This window comes from Lolium perenne, chromosome 2 (assembly GCF_019359855.2).
Source record: "Lolium perenne isolate Kyuss_39 chromosome 2, Kyuss_2.0, whole genome shotgun sequence".
Lineage (NCBI taxonomy): Eukaryota > Viridiplantae > Streptophyta > Magnoliopsida > Poales > Poaceae > Lolium > Lolium perenne.
This window is the reverse complement of record NC_067245.2, coordinates 197,044,398-197,056,098: the sequence shown is the minus strand read 5'-3', so window position 1 is coordinate 197,056,098 and position 11,701 is coordinate 197,044,398. Positions and strand designations below refer to the sequence as shown.

General features: G+C 43.5%; 1 pseudogene; it reads left to right on the top strand.

The window, feature by feature from the left end:
- Positions 1-6,778: 6,778 nt before the first annotated feature.
- On the top strand, positions 6,779-10,359 carry LOC127334323 (disease resistance protein RGA5-like; annotated as a pseudogene).
- The last annotated feature ends 1,342 nt before the right edge of the window (positions 10,360-11,701 follow it).

The following is an 11,701-nucleotide window of genomic DNA, read 5'->3' as shown; positions in this document are numbered from 1 at the left end:
TCAGGTCGAAAAACCAGCCCCACCGCGCGTAACGATTCCGGGAAGCGAGAGACATCCTCGCGCGGGAAGAGTAATATTGCGCGTGAAATGACTACTACCGTGCCCACTTCTCCTTCGCCATCCCTCATCCCAGCTCCTTGCTCTGCAAGTGGACGTGGATCCCAGACTGAACTACAACTTCTGTAGATCCGGAAAAAAGCTCGTTTCTAGAAGGAAACCTCTCTTCTCCTCCCCTCTCTTTCTTCAGCAACCCTGCCCCCAAATCAAGGTTGCTATGTGTGTACGAAAACCTAGAAAAAACAGTTCAGGGAAGATATTTGACTGTTTTTTTTCGCCAGGAAAGACTCTATGGCCAAATTAAGGTTTGCTATGCCAGCCATCAGAGTTCTTCCACATGGTAAAACCACTAGTATTGAATAATTTGCTCAACATAAACTGAATTATCTTAGCCTAACATATACCTGGGAAAACAAAAGCCTCAACATTGCATACAAGGAAGTAGGATTCAATGGAACCAAGAAAGCTAGTTAGGCAAAATACCAGGTCCAAAGTAAATCATGTGATCAGAGTTCCAATATGAAAAGAGCACAAACCTGAAAAAATAGTAGCCTATCGAGCAACACAGTTGTACTATAGATGCAAAAGTAGCATAAATGAGTCAGACAATAATCTGAAGTTGCATACATAGATGCAGTTATACAAAATAAATATACCAGGTTTGTGATATAAACTTCAGGCTCTCAGATTTCCAGCATGTACTATCTTATGTTACATACATAGATGCAGCTATGAAAAAAGATAGTTTGTGATACAAACTCAGCAATATGGTTTGTGCGACAAAAGCTTGACAAGGTACTGAATTTGTAGGTGCACTAGTACTAATAGTTCTGTAACTCAAAATCATCACCCTGCCTTTGTACATAGTTATCTTCAAACATAGTGTCGTAGCATCAATGCCTATATAGGAGATTTCTTTTCTCTTGATCATGCTGACTCCCCTGTGCACTTGTTCTTGTTGCATTATTCTGAAATTTTCAAACCATGTCATAGAAAGAAGTACTACATATATTTTGCTTGAGCATGATACATGCATGTCAATTAATACAGTATACTACTTGAGGGCATCTGGTTGTAACTCAAAAAGTAAACCAACTTGAAAAAATAAAACAACTCAATGAAACCAGTATGCAACATACCTATCTTTCTTACCACATGACAATGAAGTTAAAACAAGTAGTTGATGGACAAGATATGGGCAGCAAGTTGCTAATGTTTTTCACTACCCAACTTAAGCATGATAAGCAAAAACTAAACCATGCTCACTACATAACTTAGTTATATGCAATAACATACTTTTCCATATTCATTGCTATAGGTATGAAAAATAATTCTAATGAACTTTTTCATGTTTAAGATGCTAGAACATGGTTGGCGAATCCCCATAGCCAATGTTAATTGACCGAGGAGCAATGGTGGTGGTTAGTGGCAGAGGGGCCGCAACACCATGGGCAACCACACGCTGCAGTCAACCGAAGCAATCCCATAGCAAAATTGCTTACAAAATCAACAACATACCCTAACTTGGAAGAAGGAGATGCTGACAGAGCTAGCATGCACAAGGAAGTTGCATCCGGTCTAGAGGAACCATTTCTCAGGATGTGGTTCGACACTATTGAAAGTGAAGAGCACATTATACTGCTTAGGCTGCAAAGATAGGATTCTCCATCAAGTCACATACATAAAAAAGAAAAGCTCATACATATAAATTCGAGAAGCAACAGTTTGTGTGCAACAAGTTCCGCAGACAAAAGGCAGGAAGAAGTTCAGCAAGATACGATGTGACTGTTTTGGAAAATGTTAGCCCTGTTTAGCTAGATGACAACAATGGAGAAGAAGAAATCCAACTTACTTAAAACAACAATCAACTTATTTATGTTGTTTAAATTGAAAAAGTTAAGAAATGAAGGCAGTCTGTAAAAACCTGGGTAGAGTTTGATGAAGCTAGTTTGCAAGTTATTGTTGTTTAGACACCAACTTAGTAAAACATGGTTAACCAACTTTGCGGAACTAAAATGCTGGGACTGCTTAATGTTAAAGTAAGTAGCAACGAAAATAAACTTAATTACTTCGACTGTCCAACTTTAGTATGAAGAGAAATCCAATTTACTTAAACCAGTAATCAAACTTATTTATGTTGCTTAATGGAAAAAAAAAAAAAGAAACCAAGGAAGATTGTAAATACCTATCCATATTTTTTCAAGCTAATTTACAAGTTATTGCGGTTTAGAGACCAACTTAGTAAATTTTGGTGAAGCAACTGTAGGATACCCAAAAAAAGATGGGACTACCAAATAAAAACAACTTAACTACTTTATTTATGCAACTTTAGTATGAAGGCGTGTTACCTTACTTAAACCCAAAAATATTGAAATAAAACTAGAATTCTAGCTTGATTGTAAAAACATAACTACAAAATCTTGGAAGCTATTATGCGAGTTAGGTTGGTTTAGAGACCAAGTTAGTAAAATGAGGTTAAGAAGCTTTGGGGTAACAAAAAAATGCTGGGACTATAAACCAAATTAAAGATGGGACTACAAGATGAAAACAAAATTAATTACTTTAACCATCCAACTCTAGTATGAATTCAAATTCAACTTACTTAAAACCAATAACTTATTTATGTTGCTTAATGGAGAAAGAAAACCTAGCTATATTGCATAAACATAGATAGAATTTTCTGAAGATGGTATGCAAGCTAGGTTGGTTTACATACCAACTTCGTAAAAAAAGAGTTTAAGTAACATAGTTTGAAGAAAAAATTGAATTTGTTTGGAAGAATCAACTTAGGTCATGGCAGTATGTAACTTAGTTGTTATTTCAAAAGCAACTCACTTCATATTAGGAAACAACCAAGAACCATAACTACAATGAAGTGTCCTTTGTTAGGCTAATCAACTTAGTTCTATGCTGAAAGCAACTTAACTACAATGACAAAACAACTTAATTGGAAAAAGGGACGGTGAATCAAAGAAAAATAATTCCGCGCTGCAATATTAGAATCCAACTTAGGCTAATCAACTTAGTTCTATGCTGAAAGCAACTTAACTACAATGACAAAACAACTTAATTGGGAAAAGGGACGGTGAATCAAAGAAAAATAATTCCGCGCTGCAATATTAGAATCCAACTTAGGGTAATCTGGATAATCAACTTACTTCTATGCTAAAATAAACTTAACTATGGTGACAAGACAACTTATAAATAACACTATATAACGATATATAATGCTATATTTCTCACTTAACACATAAAAACACAATAATAGTAAGAATTACAATAGCTGCAGAATAACTAACAATACAAAAAGGTGAAAGAGCAAGAATAAACCAACTTGGTTAGATTTGCCGACCACAACAACTGTGCACCTGCACTTATACGAATACACCTCGCGTCAAAGTAGGTCGCAACTCCATGATAGGGCAGTAGATCAAGCCAGGGGATGCAGGTTCGGATTGCTCCATCACACAAGCATTAGGCACATTTATTTCTCTGCATCGAAAAATCTTCATGGTTATGCATCTCCCTAGTTTAACCATCCCAAGATGGCCAGAACATAACAACACTAACCCTATGAAGTATCACTAAATCATCTAAACCAAGTGTGCCGTTTTCGTAGACCAATGACACTTGCACAACAACTCAACAAGGTGATAAATGTTAGGCATCCAGACTATCAGGCCACTGAAAGCAATTCAACGAACTCCTAGTGCACGCCCAAATATACTGCAATACACAACCAACTTACTCTCTAGAAACATGGCAGAAGGTCTTTTGGCCGGTGCAGAATCTTTAGAGACTTGATGTGTCAGCCTGAGTGGGTGTTGTCCGTGACCAAGGTGTCGACTCGACAGCCTGCAGACGTGAGGCCACTGCCAGTCCAGGCCAACATCAGCACCACACACCGCTATACAGCCAAGGCAGCGCATGCAACCAGGGGAGGCCGAGGCAGAATGGTCGATTTGGGGCTCGAGGTTGAAGGAGAGATCTTCGGGGTGGAGTGGTAGGAGCACTAGAGGTCGAGTTCTACGGAGAGGAGCTCGATGGCGTCGAGGATGCGGGCGGATGCGTTGGTGCGGGGACCAATGCCGGCACCCCGAACGGATGTGGGCAGCAACACGGGGCGCCCCTAGCAGGAGTGGTGCTAGGGCAGCGGCATGGAACTGGTGGAGGCGCCTCTGTCAAGGCGACGCAGGTGAGTGGCGGACGCCGGAGCCGCGGGGCTAGGGTTAACCACGACATCGCGCTTGGGGGCAAAGCGGTGTGGCGCTGGTGGCGATTCGGTGCAGGAGGCGGGCCCGGTGCTGCGCCGGTGTACGACAACGGCGGGAGCTGGCGGCGGCGGGGGCTGACGGCGGCGGGATCGTGGGGGGAGGGGGGAGAAAATGGGACATTAAGTGGTGGAGAGGAGCGAAAAAAAACGCCTCAGATGTAATCCTGTCGGGACTGTCGCGCCGAAGCCTCGTGCAATAGAGCGGGGATCAAGGATCGGACGGCTCAAAATCGAGTGCTCGTTTTACCAAATAGCAGCCAAGCACTTTTTACCAATTGGGTTAATCTAAGAGCATCTCCAGCCGCGTCCCCCAATGCGTCCCCCAAAGGGATTTGGGGCGCGCCAGACAAAAAAAGCGTTCCAGCTGCGTCCCCCAAAGCCCATTTTTGTCCGGCGCGGCCCGATACGGTGTCCGGCGCCCCGAGCCCGTCCCCGTCCCACAGGGGACGTTGGACACACCGAAAAGCGAGACGGGCTCCCACATGTCGGCGACTATTTGCATAAACCGTTGGTTCGCGTCTCTTTTCTCGTCGCTCCTTCGTTCCCGCGCCTCCCACCCCGCCGCCGCTGGACTTCCCGGCCGGTTGGGCGTCTGATCACTGCTGAGAGTCGGCACCGTTGTCGCGGCTGGGGCTCCCGCCGGTCGTGCCGCCGCCGCGTCGCCAGCGCGTCCCAGAACGCGCCGTCAAATCCGCCCCACCTCCGCGCACAGAAGGTACTCGACGACTTGCCATGTAGGCGCGATTGGCCGCTGTTTGTTGCGTCGTCTGCCTCGGCGCAATTTTAACCATTGATTTTGCTTTAGCCATGGACAGCGACGATGAGATGGTTGCCCTGCTGCTGGAGGACGAGCAAGCCTTCGACGACGACCTGCGGGAGCATTTGCTGATCATCGCGTCCCTCCAGGACATGCTTGACGCTGAGACGGAGAAGAGGAAGAGGCCGCGCCGCGGAGGATCAAGGCCGGGAAGAAGGAAGTCGAAGCCCCGGCAGAGGATGGAGGGGCATGCCATGCTGCACAACGACTACTTCGCCGATGACGCAACACATGCCAACAATTTTCTGCGCCGGTACAGGATGAGCAAGGGGCTGTTCATGAATATCCTCCACGGCGTTCGAGAGTTCGACCCCTACTTCAAGCTCAAGCTCGACGTTGTAGGCGTTCTTGGGTTCTCGTCGATTCAGAAGTGCACTGCCGCCATGAGGATGCTTGCATACGGAGCACCTGCCGATACACAGGACGACTACCTTCGCATGAGTGAGTCTACTGCCATTGAGTGCATGTACAAGTTTTGCCGAGCTGTGGTGGGAAAGTTTGGCAAATACTATTTGAGAGGGCCAACTGAGGAAGAGACTGCAAGGATCATGACACAAAATGCTACCAGAGGATTTCCTGGAATGCTTGGAAGCATCAATTGCATGCACTGGGTATGGAAGAACTGCCCATTTGCTTGGCAAGGTATATACAAAGGCCGTCATGGATATTGCAGTGTGGTGCTTGAAGCTGTGGCAGATTATGACCTGTGGATTTGGCATTCTTTCTTTGGCATGGCGGGATCACACAATGACATGAACGTGTTGCAGCCGTCTTCGGTGTTCAGCAGACTAGTGGAAGAGCATGCTCCACCATGCAACTATGAGATCAATGGCCACGAATATACGAAAGGCTATTATCTAGCCGATGGTATATATCCAAAATGGGCCATTTTTGTCAAAACAATCTCGAATCCATCAGGTCTGAAGAATTCTCACTTTGCTACGCGACAGGAGGCTTGCAGGAAGGATGTCGAGCGGGCATTTGGTGTGCTTCAAGCACAATTTGCCATTGTCCGGTACCCTGCTCTAAGCTGGTCTCACGACCAAATGTGGGAGGTGATGCAGACTTGTGTGATCATGCACAACATGATCATCGAGGATGGTCGCAAGAATCATGCTAGGTCACATGTTGGTCCCTATGAGTGTGAAGGCCTCTTGCGGAGGTTGATCATGAGTTGCCTGCAGATTTTGCTGATTTTCTCGCCATGCACGCAGAGATCCGTGACAGCAATGTGCATGAGCAACTTCAAGCTGATCTCATTGAGCATTTGTGGAGGATCAAAGGAAATACCGTGGCACCTTGATGTAGCATCTACCCCTATTTATAATATTTGTTTACTTGTTTTATTGTTTGTTGTAATTTAATTTGAAAGCAATCCTCGCAAACATTTTTATTCATATGCTATATTTGATAAATGGTTATGTGTTAAAAAGAAATATATTTTAAATATTTGGGAGAGACATTTGGGGGGACGCGGCTGGGGAGCGACGTCCCCTAAAGATGGCACGAACAAAACAGGTCCCCAAACGCTCAATCCGGTGTGGTTTGAAGAAAGCTTTGGGACGCTGCTGGAGATGAAATCTATCGCGAAAAGGCGTCACACCGTCCCCAGTGGCGAAGCTCACTTGTATTCACAAGTGTAAACTGAATCTTCTGCTCACTCTCCAAGCTCTACATCGAGAGGACGACATACCTAGATCTAGAGCCGGCCGTGCCTTGAGCGCCTCACCGGTGAACGGGTAGAATTAATATTTTCGCCTGCAGAGACGAGGAGGACGAGCTCGATCTGGCGAGCGGCGACGACGGAAGATGATTTGGTGGGCCACAGCAGTTTGCATCTGACAGTTGGAATCTGATGGAGTTTCCCAAGTCGCTCACATCAGTCGAAGATGAAGGTTAGGTCGATTCCATTTACTTTCCTTCTTCAGACACAGCTGCCATGTATCAAGTTGATTCAAGGGGCTGGTTTCAATTCATTGTTGCAGATGCAATCTTTTGATGCTCGTCTTGAGTAAGGGCTGCAAGCTGTGCTGCTATTTGTATGGAGGCAGCAGTGGTGAGCGTGTCGGAGGGCGCCATAGGCTCCCTGCTTGGGAAGCTTGGCGATCTGCTCGCTGGCAATTACAACCTGCTGAAAGAAGCCATAGATGATATCGTGTCACTGAAAGCTGAGCTCGAGAGTATGCGCGCGTTCCTGGAGAGGATGTCCGAAGCGGACGAAGAGCCCGACAAGCAAGCCAAGTGCTGGGCAAAGGAGGTGCGTGATTTGTCCTATGACATCGAGGACAGCGTCGATGACTTCATGCGCTCCGTGGAATGTGAGTCCAACAGCAAGCCGAGTGGATTTTTGAAGGGGTTTATTCATAGGACCATGAACTTGTTGACAACGATGAACTCTCAGCATAAGATTGCCAAGGAGTTCCGAGGCCTCAAGCGCCGTGTCGTGGAGGCGAGCGAACGACGCACGAGATACAAGATTGATGATGCTGTCTTCAAGCCAAACAACACACCCATTGATATTCGTCTGCTGGCATTATATGAAGATAAATCAGGCCTTGTGGGTATCGACGGGCTGAGGGATGAATTAATTAAACTGATGGTTGATGAAGAGGATGTCTCCACACAACAGATGAAGGTCCTCTCTATAATGGGATTTGGAGGGCTGGGTAAGACTACGCTTGCGAACCAGATTTACGGGAAGCTAATGTGCAACTTCGACTGTGGAGCTTTCGTTTCCGTATCCCAGAAACCAAACATTAGAAATATTTTCAGAAGAATGCTCTCTGAAGTTGGCTATGAAGCTCCGGAGGGAACCAACATGGATATATGGGCAGAGGATGAACTGATCAGTGCGCTCAGAAAATTCCTTCTGGATAAGAGGTACTCCTGTTTGGAGATGACAGTAACCCAAGTAATTTATAATGTTTGGTGATCTAACTGTTTTTTAGCCTGCTGGTACTTTCTTGGCAAAATTCCTGTACCCCTCTTTATAGATTATACGTTTGTGGTTGACTAGTGGAACTAGTTTAAGCACTATAGTTTGTAAAACTAGAAATCGGACAATTGCTTTTTATCTATTCTGGAAATAAATTCCTCAGATCAACTCTGCTCTCACAAATGTGTATAGAAGATTCAACTTCATTATAGACAAGTAGATTTGCATTTCAACCATTGACCGATAAAGGTTTGTTTACGGTGTATTCACGGTTTTGAGATGCAGTTGTAGAGATAGGGAGTGAGTATGCTTTCATATATATTTTACTTTTCCCTATAGTTACCACTGGCTGATACTTATTTTAGTTTATGTGATTTAATTTTGCAGGTATTTTATTGTAATTGATGACGTTTGGGATGAAACTGCATGGAATGTTATTAGATGTGCTCTTCCAAAAAACTCTAAAGGTAGCATGGTAATAACAACTACACGAATTGATACTGTGGCTAGAGCTTGCTGCAGCAACCAACGTGATTATGTTTACAAGATGAAGTCACTAAGCCACAAAGACTCAAGAAAGCTATTTTTCAAAAGAGTATTTGGTTCAGAGGATGCCTGTCCTCTGTATTTGGAAGAAGTTTCAGCTCAAATTTTAAAAAGATGTGGTGGCTTGCCTCTCGCTATTGTCACTATATCGAGCCTTTTGGCTAGTGAGGGAACCAAATTGAAGGAGCACTGGGAGCACATAATGGATTCTCTGTCCCCAAATTTTGAAGTGAAGCCAACATTGGAGGGAATGAGGCACATACTAAGCCTTAGCTACATAAATCTTCCTTATTGTTTGAAGACATGCATGCTATATTTGTGTATATATCCAGAGGACTACATAATGAAGAAGAATGATTTGGTCAGGCAATGGGTAGCGCAAGGTTTTGTGAATAAAGCACATGGGCGAGATCCAGAGAATGTTGCAGAGGGCTATTTTAATGAGCTTATTAACAGGAGCATCATTCAATCAGTTAATATTGATCATAATAATGAAGTGTTGTCGTGCAGATTGCACGATATGATGCTTGACCTTATTATACACAAGTGCAGAGAAGAAAATTTTATCACTGCAACAGATGATATCCAGGCCATAATAGGTTTGCCTGACAAGGTCCGCCGACTCTCCCTGAACCTTGACGGTATAATAGATGGCACGGTATTGGAAACCATCCAGCTCTCACAAGTAAGAGCGCTGGCAAGATTTGGTACCTCTGCATATGCACCTCCTCTCTTGAAGTTCAAGCATTTTCCGAGTTTTAGCTCTTGAATTTTCAAGTGGGAACAGTCTGGAGATAATTGACCTCACTGGAATGTGTCATTTGTTCCAACTGAGGCATCTGAAAATTAAAGCTTATTGCAAAATAGTGTTACCAAGTAATATTCGGGGACTGGAGCAATTGGAGACATTGGAGTTGGGAGCCTATGGTCTTGAAGTTCCCTCAGATGTTATTCATTTGCGCCGGTTGCTGCACCTGATCATCCCTATTGGGACAAAGTTACCCTGTGGGATTGGCAACATGAAATATTTATGTACGCTGCATGGGTTTGATATAGGCTTGAACTCAATGGATAACATCAGAGACCTTGGAGATCTGACCAATTTAAGGGATCTTCAAATATGTTTTGCCGAATTGGAGCCTTTGGATGACATGGAAAGAAGACAACGCTTGGATGTTTTGAGATGTTCCCTTGAAAAACTTTGCAACCTCAGATACCTGCTCACTGATTCTAAAATCAGTAGTACGTATGCCTTGTATCCGCTATCCGCTTCTACTTGCCTACTTCAGAGGCTTCAGAGGTTGTGGGTGTTCTCGAGGGTTCCTGTGTGGATTGGAGAGCTCCATAATCTCTTTGACCTTGATCTTGCGGTTGAGGTGTTGGAGAATGATATCGGAATTCTTGCACAGTTGCAATCTCTTAGCCACCTCAAATTGCACATCGAAGGAACTCATTAATGCACCCTGCCGGGACGGGGAAGTGCCTCCGGAAGTCATCTCCATCGACGCCACCGCCTCCATCATGCTCCGTGAGTAGTTCCCCCATGGACTACGGGTTCTAGCAGTAGCTAGTTGGTACTCTCTCCCATGTACTTCAATACAATGATCTCATGAGCTGCCTTACATGATTGAGATTCATCTGAAGTAATCGGTGTTGTGTTTGTTGGGATCCGATGGATGATATATTATGATTAGTCTATCTATAAAGTTTGTGAAGTTATTGTTGCTGCAATCTTGTTATGCATAATGCTTGTCACTAGGGCTCGAGTGGCATGATCTTAGATTTAAGCTCTATAATTATTGCTTAGATTGTATCTACAAGTTGTTTGCACATATTGCTGTCCGGAACCCGAGGCCCCAAAGTGACAGAAATTGGGAGAACCGGAGGGGAAGGCTGTGATATGAGGATCACATGTTTTCACCAAGTGTTAATGCTTTGCTCCGGTGCTCTATGAAAAGGAGTACCTTAATAGCCAGTAAATTCCCTTGAGGCCCGGCTGCCACCGGCTGGTAGGACAAAAGATGTAATGCATGTTTCTCATTGCGAGCACGTATGACTATATATGGAAAACATGCCTACATGATTAATAATCTTGATGTTCTGTCTTAATGCTTTCAATCCTATCAATTGCCCAACTGTAATTTGTTCACCCAACACTTGTCACTTGTTATTGGAGAGTTACCACTAGTGTAGATAGCTGGGAACCCCGGTCCATCTCTCATCATCATAGACTCGTTCTATATGTTATTGGAAGTAGTATCAACTATTTTCTGGTGCCATCGCCTCTGTGTTATTGCTACTGCTTATGTGTTACTGTTACTATTGCTCTCATATTACTGCTGCTTTCACATCACCCCTGTTACTAGTGCTTTTCCAGGTGCAGCTGAATTGACAACTTAGTTGTTAAGGCTTATAAGTATTCTTTACCTCCCCTTGTGCCGAATCAATAAATTTGGGTTTTACTTCCCTCGAAGACTGTTGCGATCCCCTATACTTGTGGGTTATCAAGACTATTTTCTGGCGCCGTTACCGGGGAGGCATAGCTCTACTCATAAGTTCACCTGGGGAGTACACTCTACCTCTCTCTCTCTGTTTTTATTTTCTTTTGTTTTGTTTTGCTTAGTTTACTTTTGTCTAGCTTATTTGTGCTCAGTTTATTTCTGTCTAGTATTATTTTGCTTAGTTTACTTTTGCTTAGTTTCTTTTTGTCTTGTTTTTTTTTTCTCATATACCCAAAAATCCATAAAAATTTGAAAAACTGAAAAATTAAAAACTGTTGTTATGGGAGAACCTACAACCTATTTGGAGCTTATAGAATTATATAATAATAATAGAGAATCAAGAACGGGTAAAGTCATGAGTGCTGTGATAGAAAAATTGAATACAATTGCTAAAATCTTGATTAAACACCATGATATAAACTGTTGCTCTCAACAGGATACTAAACATCTGAAATTCCAATGTGGCTTTAGTGAAGAAGTTTTAATTACGAACTATAATTGGAATAACTATATTCATCTTGGGTTCGAAGAAGTAGAACAATTTGTCATATTTATGGGAGCCTCTGAGATCG